This window comes from Bos indicus, chromosome 4 (genome assembly GCF_029378745.1).
Source record: "Bos indicus isolate NIAB-ARS_2022 breed Sahiwal x Tharparkar chromosome 4, NIAB-ARS_B.indTharparkar_mat_pri_1.0, whole genome shotgun sequence".
NCBI lineage: Eukaryota > Metazoa > Chordata > Mammalia > Artiodactyla > Bovidae > Bos > Bos indicus.
The window spans coordinates 47,561,026-47,574,126 of record NC_091763.1 but is presented as its reverse complement, the minus strand read 5'-3'; positions in this window follow the sequence as shown (position 1 = coordinate 47,574,126).

The following is a 13,101-nucleotide window of genomic DNA, read 5'->3' as shown; positions in this document are numbered from 1 at the left end:
AGCCACTAAAAAGGATGAAAATACGCCATTTGCAGCCACGTGGATGGACCCAGAGACTGACATACTGAGGGAATTAAGAAAAGGAGAAAATCAATATATTCGATGACATCCCTTATATGTGGCACCCAAAAAGAAATCATACAAATGAACATATTTACAAAACCAAGACAGACTCACAGATATCCAGAATGAACTTAAAGTTGCCAAAGGGGAATAAACTGGAAGGGAGGGGGGAGGGGGGAGGTGGGGTGGGCAGGATCCTTGGGGAGTTGGCATCGACATGTACACACGGCTCTATTTAAAATAAATGACCAACAAGGTCTTACTGTGAAGCACAGAGAACTCTGCCCAATGTCATGAGGCAGCCTGGATGGAAGGGCAGTTTTGGGAAAACGGATGCATGTATATGGACGGCCAAGTCCTTCTGCGGTCCACCTGGATCTGCCGCCACAATGTCAACTGGCTCTTCTCCAATACAAAATAAAAATTGGAAACAACACCCAACAACTCGGTATCACCTCCCAGCCAACAGGATGGACACCATCAACAAGTGGGCAAACCAGGAACCACGCAGAGGGCCTATGAAAAGGGAACCCTCTCCTGCCTCCACTGGAAATGTCAGTTAGTTAACAACCTCTCTAAAGAAAAGCAGAGAGGTGCCTAAGAAACCTCAAGACAGCCATGGCCTAAGACCTGGAGCACACATCCTTGGGCCTGTTACTGAGGAAAATACACTTGAAAAGACATGTGCACCCCAACCTTCACAGAAGCACTACTTCCAAGAGCCAAACCACAGAAGCAACCAACATGGAAATCAACACAGGCCTGGACAACATGATGTGGTACAAACATACTAGGGAAAGGCACAAGTCATCCAAAAAGGAGGAAAGAGTGCCACCGGCAGCGACAAAGAAGGACCTAGCGAGGACCCCAGGAAGCCAAGCCAGTCAGCCAGAGGAAGACCAGGAAGACCAATATCATACGGTATCACTTCCAGGAGGAAGCTCAAAATTCAATCACATCGACTAACTGAGAAAAGAGACAGTGACTCACACACTGAAAACCCACTTGGTCCGACTGGAAAAACCTCAGAGGGGAATCATCAGGAGTTGCATCATCAGAGACATGCAGACATACAGATATAAAAACAGGCCTCCACAAGGACCTACAGATAAGGACAGGGAACCCTACTCATCCTCCTGTACAACCCAGACAGACGGGCAAAATGCCCTACAAGACTACATATACATCTCTGTGGACCTGAAGTTGCTGTTCCCATGACCACACACATCATGGAGAGTCTACCCTAAGCCACACAAAAGAAACATTGATTTGGCACATAAATGGAAAGCCTACTATATTCTGCTGAGGCACACTGACCTGGGCTGGAGTCCCATGCCTGCACCCATAGCAGCCTTGGGACCCAGGGCTGCATGGTATTGGGCTGAGGAAGCTGAGAAGCTTGTGCCAGAAACTGAGCCTTCACTGGGCCTGTCGTGCTTGTCCCCTGGAATGGAACCACAGTCTACAAATGGGGGTCCGCCCTCCAGAGCTTAAACAAATCTAGTGCACCCAAAGGACAGTGGTCCCTGTGGCTGGAAGAGCTCTGTAAAGTCATGGGGTCTCCACTTCTCCCGGGGCAGGGTTGCCACCTCCAGCCTCCTTCCTAAAGATTCACCGCAGATTGGGATGACAGCAGCCTCAGCCGGGCAAAATTCCAGGGTTTGGGATTGGTGGGAAGGCGGGTGAAGGGTAACCGGGAGAAGCCGACTTTCACGGAGGCCCAGGTGCCCCTCGAGCGCACATGGGAATCACCCAGTGCTGCCACCTTGTGGCACTTTCTGGTAACAACTTCAAAACCCATGCGGAAACTTCAAATTCACAAATTGTGTGGGGCTGAAATTGACTCTAGCACTCAAGGACTGCCTGAGAGTGGGTCATCAAATAACAGTTTGAAGCAGGGAGAAGGCAATGGCAACCCACTCCAGTACTCTTGCCTAGAAAATGGACGGAGGAAATGAAAATGCTCCTCCTGCCATGGACGGAGGAGCCTGGTAGGCTGCAGTCCATGGGGTCGCTAAGAGTCAAACACGACTGAGCGACTTCACTTTCACTTTTCACTTTCATGCATTGGAGGAGGAAATGGCAGCCCACTCCAGTGTTCTTGCCTGGAGAATCCCAGGGACGGCGGGGCCTGGTGGGCTGCCGTCTATGGGGTCGCGCAGAGTTGGACACGACTGGGGCGACTTAGCAGCTGCAGCAGGCTTTCCAGAGCCATTCTCAAAGGGTAAATTTCACAAACCTTGTACATGGGGAGGAAAAAAGAACTCCATCAGATAAAATACTCCTCTCCATGGCTCATCCCTAGAAAACTGCAAATCAAAGAGGTATTGCCTCAAAGACCACACACTGGGCATCATCAAAATGGCTGCAAACGAAGAATGCAAGAGAGGACCTGGAAGAAAGGGGAGCCGCCTGTGCCTCTGCAGTAAATAGGTAACAGCCACAGTGGAGAACAGCATAGAAGGTCCTTCCAATCCTGAAAACAAAGAGAGCTTCTGATCCAGCAATCCCCCGATTCTCTTGATATATAAGGAGGTTTACTGACGGAGAGATGTCTACTTGAGAAAGACACAAGGACTGCAAAGTTCGCTGCAGCCCTACTGACAACAGCCACGACATGGAAACAACCATAACGTCCATCGACAGAGAATGGACCAGAACATGGAGGACGCGAATACAAGGGAATGCTACTCAGCCATTAAAAAGAATGAAAATATGCCATTTGCAGCCACGTGGATGGACCCAGAGACTGACATACTGAGGGAACAAAGACAGACAAAGAAAAAACAAGATATCTGATGATAGGCCTTACATGTGGCATCCAAAAAGAAATCATACAAATGAACATATTTACAAAACTGAGACAGACTCACATACATACACAAATTTGCCCGGCTGAGGCTGCTGTCATCCCATTCTGCAGCAAATCTTTAGGAAGGAAGCTGGAGGTGGCAACCCCACCCTGGGAGAGATGGAGACTCCATGACTTTTCAGACTCATGTGGCTCTTCCAGCCACAGACACCACTGTGCTTTGGTGTAACTAGACTTGTACACATACACAAATGTAAGTTCATTCACTATGGTTGCTACAGGGGAATAACGGGGCATGGTGGAGACAGGATCCTTAGGGAGTTGGCACCGACTGTACATATCAGTTCAGTTGAGTTCAGCTGCTCAGTCGTGTCCTACTCTTTGCAAACCTGTGGACTGCAGCATGCCAGGCCTCCCCGTCCATCACCAACTCCCGGAGTTTACTCAAACTCATGTCCATTGAATTGGTGATGTCATCCAACCATCTCATCCCCTGTCATCCCCTTCTCCTCCCTGCCTTCAATCTTTTCCAGCATCAGGGTCTTTTCAAATGAGTCAGCTCTTCACATCAGGTGGCCAAAGTGTTGGAGTTTCAGCTTCAGCATCAGTCCTTCCAATGAATATTCAGGACTGATTTCCTTTAGGATGGACTGGTTGGATCTCCTTGCAGTCCAAGGGACTCTCCAGAGTCTTCTCCAACACCACAGTTCAAAAGCATCAATTCTTCGGCACTCAGCTTTCTTTATAGTCCAACTCTCACATCCATACATGACTACTGGTAAACCATAGCTTTGACTAGATTGACCTTTGTTGGCAAAGTAATGTCTCTGCATTTTAATATGCTGTCTAGATTGATCATAACTTCTCTTCCAAGGAGCAAGTGTCTTTTAATTTCATGGCTGCAGTCACCATCTGCAATGATTTTGGAGCCCCCAAAAATAAAGTCTGACACTGTTTCCACTGTTTTCCCATCTATTTGCCCTGAAGTGATGGGACAAGATGCCATGATCTTAGTTTTCTGAATGTTGAGTTTTAAGCCAATTTTTCACTCTCCTCTTTCACTTTCATCAAGAGGTTCTTTAGTTCTTCTTTGCTTTCTGCCATAAGAGTGGTGTCATCTGCATATCTGAGGTTATTGATATTTCTCCTGGAAATCTTGATTCCAGCTTGTGCTTCATCCAGCCCAGAGTTTCTCATGATGTACTCTGTATATAAGTTAAATAAGCAGGTTGACAATATACAGCCTTGACGTACTCCTTTCCTGATTTGGAACCAGGAAATTAGGTTGTTGTTCCAAAGCCTGTTGTTCCATGTCCAGTTCTAACTGTTGCTTCCTGGCCTGCATACAGGTTTCTCAAGAGGCAGGGCAGGTGGTCTGGTATTCCCATCTCTTTCAGAATTTTCCACAGTTTATTGTGATCCACACAGTCAAAGGCTTTGGCATAGTCAATAAAGCAGAAGTAGATATTTTTCTGGAACTCTCTTGCTTTTTCTGTGATACAACAGATGTTGGCAGTTTGATCTCTGATTCCTCTGCCTTTTCTAAATCCAGCTTAAACATCTGGAATTTCACATACTGTTGCAGCCTGGCTTGGAGAATTTTGAGCATTACTTTACTAGCATGTGAGATGAGTACAATTTTATGGTAGTTTGAGCATTCTTTGGCATTGCCTTTCTTTGGGGTTGGAATGAAAACTGACCTTTTCCAGTCCTGTGGCCACTGCTGAGTTTTCCAATTTGCTGGCATATTGAGTGCAGCACTTTCACAGCATCATCTTTTAGGATTTGAAATAGCTCAACTGGAATTCCATCACCTTCACTAACTTTGTTCATAGTGATGCTTCCTAAGGCCCACTTGACTTCACATTCCAGGATGTCTGGCTCTAGGTTGGTGATCACACCATCATGATTATCTGGGTCATGAAGATCTTTTTTGTATAGTTCTGTGTATTCTTGCCACCTGTTCTTAATATCTTCTGCTTCTGTTAGGTACATACCATTTCTGTCCTTTATTGTGACTATCTTTGCATGAAATGTTGTTCCCTTGGTATCTTTAATTTTCTTGAAGAGATCTCTAGACTTTCCCATTCCATTGTTTTCCTCTGTTTCTTTGCATTGATCACTGAGGAAGGCTTTCTTATCTCTCCTTGCTATTCTTTGGACCTTTGCATTCAAATGGGTGTATCTTTCCTTTTCTCCTTTGCCTTTAGCTTCTCTTCTTTTCACAGCTATTTGTAAGGCCTCCTCAGACAACCATTTTGCCTTTTTGCATTTCTCTTCCTTGGGGATGGTCTTGATCCCTGCCTCCTGTACAATGTCATGTACCTCCATCCATAGTTCATCAGGCACTCTGTCTATCAGATCTAATCCCTTGAATCTATTTCTCACTTCCACTGTATAATCATAATGGATTTGATTTAGGTCATACCTGAATGGTCTAGTGGTTTTCCCTACTTTCTTCAGTTTAAGTCTGAATTTGGCAATAAGGAGTTCACAGTCTGTGCCACAGTCATCTCCTGGTCTTATTTTTGCTGACTGTATAGAACTTCTCCATCTTTGGTTGCAAAAAATATAATCAATCTGATTTCGGTATTGACCACCTGGTGATATCCGTGTGTAGAGTCTTCTCTTGTGTTGTTGGTAGAGGGTGTTTAGTATGACCAGTGAGTTCTCTTGGCAAAACTCTATTAGCCTTTGCCCTGCTTCATCTGTACTCCAAGGCCAAATTTGCGTTACTCCAGGTATTTCTTGACTTCCTACTTTTGCATTCCAGTCACCTATAATGAAAAGGACATCTTTTTTGGGTGTTCTAGAAGGTCTTGTTAGAGAAGGTAATGGCAACCCACTCCAGTACTCTTGCCTGGAAAATCCCATGGACGGAGAAGCCTGGTAGTCTGCAGTCCATGGGGTCGCTAAGAGTCGGGCACAACTGAGCAACTTCACTTTCACTTTTCACTTTCATGCATTGGAGAAGGAAATGGCAACCCACTCCAGTATTCTTGCCTGGAGAATCCCAGGGATGGGGGAGCCTGGTGGGCTGCCAACTATGGGGTCACACAGAGTCGGACACAACTGAAGCGACTTAGCAGCAGCGGCAGCAGCAGCAGCAGGTCTTGTAGGACTGTACACATGGCTCTCTATTCAAAATAAATGACCAACTCGGTCTGCTGTGGAGCACACTGAACTCTGTGTGACATCATATGGCAGCATGGCAGGGAGGGCCATTTGGGGGAGAAGGGATCCACATATATGAAAGGCTGAGGCCCTCTCGATCCACAGAGAAGGACCACCACAATGTCAATTGGCTATTTTCCAAAACAAAATTAAAATTGGAAACAACACCCATCAACTCATTATCACCTTTGAGCCCAAAGGATGGGCCATATTAACATGTGGGCAAACCAGGAACCCTGCAGAGGACCTGAGAAAAGGGAACGCTCTTCGGCATCCCATGGGAATGTCAATTAGTCAACACCCACTGTAAAGAATAGCAGAGCGGTGCTTGAAAAAACTCAAGACTCCAACAGCCTAAGATCTGGCCCCCCTATCTTTGGGCCTGTCGCCAGATGAAGCTGTACTTTAAAAAGACATGTGTACCCCAAACTTCACGGCTGCACTAGTTCCAAGAGACAAAACACAGAAGCAACCGAGAGGGAAATCGACACATGCATGGACAACATCATGTGGTACATATTTACCAGCGAAAGGCACAAAGCCACCCAAAAAGAAGGAAAGAATGCCATTTGCAATGACAAAGGAGGACCTAGCAAGGGTCACAGGAAGCCAAGCCACGTTTATATTGTAACCAGCTTTGTACGTGTGTGAGTCATGATTAAAATTTCCTTGAGAACTTTTTATAGGCCTCCATATAGATAGACAGATTTAGAAAGAGCAACCCAAAAAAGGAATCTGGGAGGCTAGAATGTGTGTTTTTAGAGCAACATCCCCTGAAAACACTGGCAAATACGAAGTCCACACCTGCCAGGGCCATGCTTCAAAGGATGGACACTGATACACGGAAAGTGACCAACTTGGGAGGAAAAAGAAAACCCACTGTAAATCCCTGCTGTGGTTCCAACTAGCTGTACCTAAGATCTGTGCATCTAATGCTTCTCCATGTCACATTAGTGTAATGACACAGAATCAATCAGCAATCAGTAGTCAAGGGATTAGCAGGTTAGGTGGCAGCTGCAAGGGACTACTTGCCAACAAAGATCTGTACAGGCAAAGCTATGGTTTTTCCAGTAGTCATGTATTGATGGGAGAGTTGGACCATAAAGAGGGCTGAGTGCCAAAGAATTCTAAATTGTGTGCTGGAGAAGACTCTTGAGAGTCCCTTGGTTTGCAATGAGATCAAACCAATCAGTCCTAAAAGAAATCAACCCTGAATATTCACTCAAGGACTGATGCTGAAACTAAAGCTCCAATACTTTGGCCACCTGATGCAAAGAGCTGACTCATTGGAAAAGTCCCTGATTCTGGGAAAGATTGAAGGCAGGATGATAAGGAGATGACAGAGGATGAAATGGTTGTATGGCATCACCGACTCAATGGACATGAATTTGAGCAAACTCTGGGAGATAGGAAGCCTGACGTGCTGTAGTACATGGGGTCACAATTAGTCACACACCACCACTCAACTGAACAATAATAACAACAATCAAAATGACAAGGGTATATCACCTTCCTCCTGTTTGTTTGCTATACATCTAATAGTGTGCCAAAGATAGATGCAGGAGAGGGCCTGGAGCAAAGGGAACCCTCCTTTGCCTCTGCTTAAGAATGCAGTCTCATAATAGGCCCTGCAGAGAACAGGATGGAGTTTCCTTAAAAACCTAAAAACAAAGGTACTGTATGATCCAGCAATCTCACTGTTGGGCATGTATCTGCTGGAAACTGTAACTGGAAAAGACACATGTACCCCAACTTTATGCAGCACCATTTACCACAGCCAAGGGATGGAAGCAATCATAATATACATACACAGATTAAAGAAGATGTGTTATATACATACAAGAGACAGCTAGTCATAAAAAAGAAATAAATAATGTCATTTGCATCTACATGACTGGACCCAGAAATTATCATACTAAGTGATGTTAAGTGAAACTTAGAAAGTTAAGTACAGTATCCCGGTTGATTAATGATAGCCTATAACTTTTTTGCTAGATACTATCACAGGGAAATATGTATTCCCTTTTGTTAAAATGTGGTATAATTCATCTGGCAGGATGAGACCTTTTAGAGGCATATAATGTGCACATTGCTTTTCATGTAAATGTGAAATGGTTTTAGATTTAGAAGACATAGAATCATATCAGAACATAATTACTGAAAAAAATGGTTATGAAAACAGACAAACCAAGGGCAAATTAATCATTTACTATTATAAGTGCTTGAGAAATCTTCATCTTCTTCCTCAGATACTGGCAAATTTAAAGTGTCTCCTGGTATTAAATTAACTATTGATAACTCCAAGTCTGACCCCAATATTAGTGAATATCCATCAGACCAGAGGCAGTAAATGGAATAATACCTATTATTCAGGAATTCTGTGAAAAAAGATTTATAATTCCTTGTATCAGTGCTGTAATACTCAATTTTCCTGTTAAGAAAGCCAAATGGAAAAAGACTGTAGGTTTGTTCAGGAACTGAGATCTATAAATAATTTTCTGACTCCTTTCCAGCCTGTGATTCCTGCTTATTCTCACACTCTGTTCTCAGCCCTTCCAGCGGACACCGACTATTTCTATGTAGTGTATTCTTTAGCATTCCAGTTGAAAAAGCAAGGCACCAACTCTTCACCTTCACATGGGAAGAGGGTCAATATACCTGGCTGGTTATACTACAAGGCTATACTAAAAACCCTACTTATTTGTTTCAACTGATTTGGCTGATGTGCAACTTTCCTAATGGCTCTGCTTTATTTCCATACATAGATGATTTACTTCCAGGACTGAGCAGCGAGACTGCCAAAGAGATACTATCCATCTATTACAACTGTTAGCTTCTAAGCAGCATAAGACTTTCAAAGACAAACTACCATTCTGCTAACCCGCTGTGACATAAATATTCAGGTCACTTAATATTAAAGAAGGAATATTGATTGACTCTGAAAGAATTAAAGGAATCCCAGCTTTATCACTCCCCTAAGCAAACCACTAAGAGGATTTCTAGGTCTAACCAGACATTGCACAAATTGGGGACCTAGTTTTTCCCACATTGCCCAACCTCTGTACACATTATTAAAGACTGACCAGCCAGACCCAACTGAATGGATGATAGAGGGAGGAAAGTTATAAATGGTTTAAAATCTGCATTAGCTCAGGCTTTAACATTCAGCCATCCTAACTATACATCACCATTTTTTCTCTTGGAGCATGAAGACAGAGGAAACACCTGGGTGTATTAACTCAGAGCCACGGTGACCAAAATTGACCTGTAGGATATTATTGTCAGGAGTTAGATTTGATGACAAGAAGGCTCCCACCCTGTATGAGGGTTATTTCAGCAACATCTCTCTTATGCAAAGCTATTAAAGAACTTACAATGGTCTCCATCAAAGGTCTCCTCTATTTATGTTCCTCAATCAGTTGACTGTCAAATTCTCATCATACTCAACACTATTCTGTGAGTGAGTCGCTTGTCCTCTTAGGAAGTACTGTTACTCTCGTCACCCGATAACATTTTGGCTAATTTTTTTCAATCGGAGGAAAATTGCTTTACAAAGTTGTGTTGGTTTCTGCCACACAACAGTGCAAATCAGCCATAATTATCCATGTATCACCTCCCTCTTGAGTCTCCCTCCTCTCCCCCGCCCCCATCCCATCCCTCAAGGTCATCGCATGGTGCAATACTTGGCTTGATGTAATAGTCTTAACCCCACAACTCTGCTTCCAGGGCATCAGGATGACAACAGCATGGCCGCATCACGCTAACTCGTATTTTCTTACTCCTAGGACTGATTCACAAGAATGTTAACTATCTTCTCACTCCTAGGACAAGTTCACAAGAAGTTCCCATTGATAAGGCTGATTTAATTCGGTTTAAGATGGATCCTTGTCAAACAATGAAGAAGGACATTATCAAACTGGGTATGCAGTAACTTCAACAGCAGAAATAATTGAAAGTTCTTATCTACTAGGCACCAAATCAGCCTAACAAGTTGAACTGACTGCATTGAGTAGGGTTTGTCAATTAGCCAAAGATCAAGGAGTCAATATTTATACTGATAGCCTCTATGGTTTCAGAGTAGTGCATGATTTTGGAATGCTATGGATATTTCTTAGCTCTTCTAATCAGCTTATTAAAGAATAAACAGCTAGAGGTTGATGAAACTGTAGCCTATTATACAGAGTGAAGTAAGTCAGAAAATGAAACACCAATATAATATATTAACACATATATACAGAATTCAGAGAGACAACAATGATGATCCTATATGCAAGGCAGCAAAAGAGACACAGATGTAAAGAACAGACTTTTGGACTCTGTGGGAGAAGGCCAGGGTGGGATGATTTGAGAGAATAGCATTGAAACATGTATGTTAACATATGCAGAATAGATGACCAGTGCAAATTTGATGCATGAAGCAGGACACTCAAAGCTGGTGCTCTGAGACAAGCCAGAGGGATGCAGTGGGGAGGGAGGTGGGAAGGGGGTTCAGGATGGAAGGACACATGCACCCGTGGTCGATTCATGTTGATGTATGGCAGAAACCGTCATAATATTGCAAAGCAATTATTCTCCAATTAAAATGAATTAATTAAAAAAAAAAGAATAGACAGCTAGTCTCAAAACCATGAGACTCCATCCAATTGCCCAAACAGCTGGCCATCATTAAAACATCTGGACATTCCAAATCTGATTCAATAGAAGCCAAAGGGAGTCGACTGGCTGACGAAGAAACCAAACAAGCTGCCTTAAGTCTGTTCTCTCCTAATTTTGAGTATGTCCTCTGCTCAAACATAACTCTGATGAAACTGTTAAGAAACTTCTTTTGCAGGCTGAAGAACTAGCTTCAGAAAATGAAAAGCAGGCCTGTAAGAAAAAAGGGTATATTTTGATCCCATCTCACAAATATGGTTCAGATCAGATAAAAGGTTTATAGTACCCATAAGTGTTCAACTCGGAGAAGGCAATGGCACCCCACTCCAGTACTCTTGCCTGGAAAATCCCATGGACGGAGGAGCCTGGTGGGCTGCAGTTCATGGGGTCGCTAAGAGTCGGACACGACTGAGCGACTTCACTTTCACTTTTCGCTTTCATGCCTTGGAGAAGGAAATGGCAACCCACTCCAGTGTTCTTGCATGGAGAATCCCAGGGACGGGGGAGCCTGATGGGCTGCCTGCTGTCTATGGGGTCGCACAGAGTTGGACATGACTGAAGCGACTTAGCAGCAGCAGCAGCAGTAAGTGTTCAACTGGGGTTCCCAGGTGGCTCAGTGGTGAAGAATCTGCCTGCAGTGCAGGAGATGTGAGTTTGACCCCTGGGTCGGGAAGATCCCCTGGAGAAGGAAATGGCAATCCACTCTAGTATTCTTGCCTGGGAAATCCCATGGACAGAGGAGCCTAACAGGCTACAGTCCATGGGGTCATAAAAAAGTCGGACATGACTTAGTGACTAAACAACAGCACAGGGTTTAATTACCTTTACTCCAACATGTTCATTTCCTGATCCACTGGGCATCTAAAAAAAAAGTGATATTATGGGGAAAACAATACATCTCAAAATCTTCTCCCACTATAGCTTGTAAAATTTATGACCAACGCTTTATCTATCCTAAATATAATCCTGATAAGCCCTTTCATGGCTCTCAAGGCCACCTTCCCCTCCCAAAGGAATCCTTTCAAGTTTGGCAACTGGATTTTATCCAGGTGCCTTCCTCTCAAGTCTACAAATACATCCTGGTAATGGTAGACATGTTTTTCACACTGGATGGAAGTGTCTCCTTGCAGAAGAGCAACAGCCTTAACGGTAGGCAAATTACTATTGAAAAGAACAGTTCCAGTTTGAGGGATTCCTTTGAGCTTCACAGTGACCAGAAAACCTATCTTACTGGACCAGTCATTAAATCTACTTGTGAGACTTGGCTGATAATGCAGCATTTTCACTGTGCCTATCACCCTCAGGCCTCAGGATTGATAAAAGATCCAACAGCACAATTAAAACACAATTGCCTAAACTTTCAGAGGCTTTTCCTCTTCCATGGCCAAAAGTCCTTCCCTTGGTATTCTTCAACCTTAGGTCTATCCACTTTGGTCAGCACTGTCTCCTTTTGAAATAATTACTAGACAACCTATGCATCTAGATGAAGGTACTTATAAACCAACGCTTCTTAAATGTGATATTCTACATTACTGTCAAGGACACATCAAAGCGCTTGACAAATTAGTAACTGATTCCTTCCATAGTGAGCTCCAGTGAGAACTAGACTTTAAGGACCCCAGAAGTTTTGTCCATTGGAAAAGACATAAAATAAAGGACTCTTTACAATCATGTTGGAAAGGACCATATCAGTATTGTTAGCAAATCCCTGTGCTGCAAAACTTCAAGGAGTAGGCTGTGGGATTCACCTTTCTCACCTCAATAAGGCCTCCCCTCCTGAATGGAGTGCAACTTGTATTTCTGACAGCCGGCTTTGACTAAGAAAGGCCCCACCAAGTCAGAACAAGAAGATGACAGCAGTGGTAGACAGCTAATCCAAGAGTTGAGGCCGGTCTGTAATACTTATCTTACTAGTTCCAATTACCTCTCTGTCAAAGTGTCTGTCTCCATCAAAATTGAAAGTTATTGTTCTATTTCTGGCCATGATTTTGTGCCAATGCTTAAGATGGAATGAAAACTCTTTAGTAAAACTATCACAAAGCTACAGGGGACAATTAACTGTTTGATTTGTCATCAAATTCCTCGGGCAATACAAGGTCAACTTAAATCTCTTGGAATTCCTGTCACTGACTTCTCAGTGTTCCTAACGTTGGAGAAGACTCTTGAGAGTCCCTCAGACTGCAAGGAGATCAAACCAGTCCATCTGAAAGGAAATCAGTCCTGAATATTCATTGGAAGGACTGATGCTGAAGCTGAAGCTCCAATACTTTGGCCACCTGATGCAAAGAACCGACTCATTGGAAAAGACCCTGATGCTGGGAAAGATTGAAGGCAGGAAAAGAAGGGGACGACAGAGAACGAGATCATTGGATGGCATCATCAATTCAATGGACATGAGT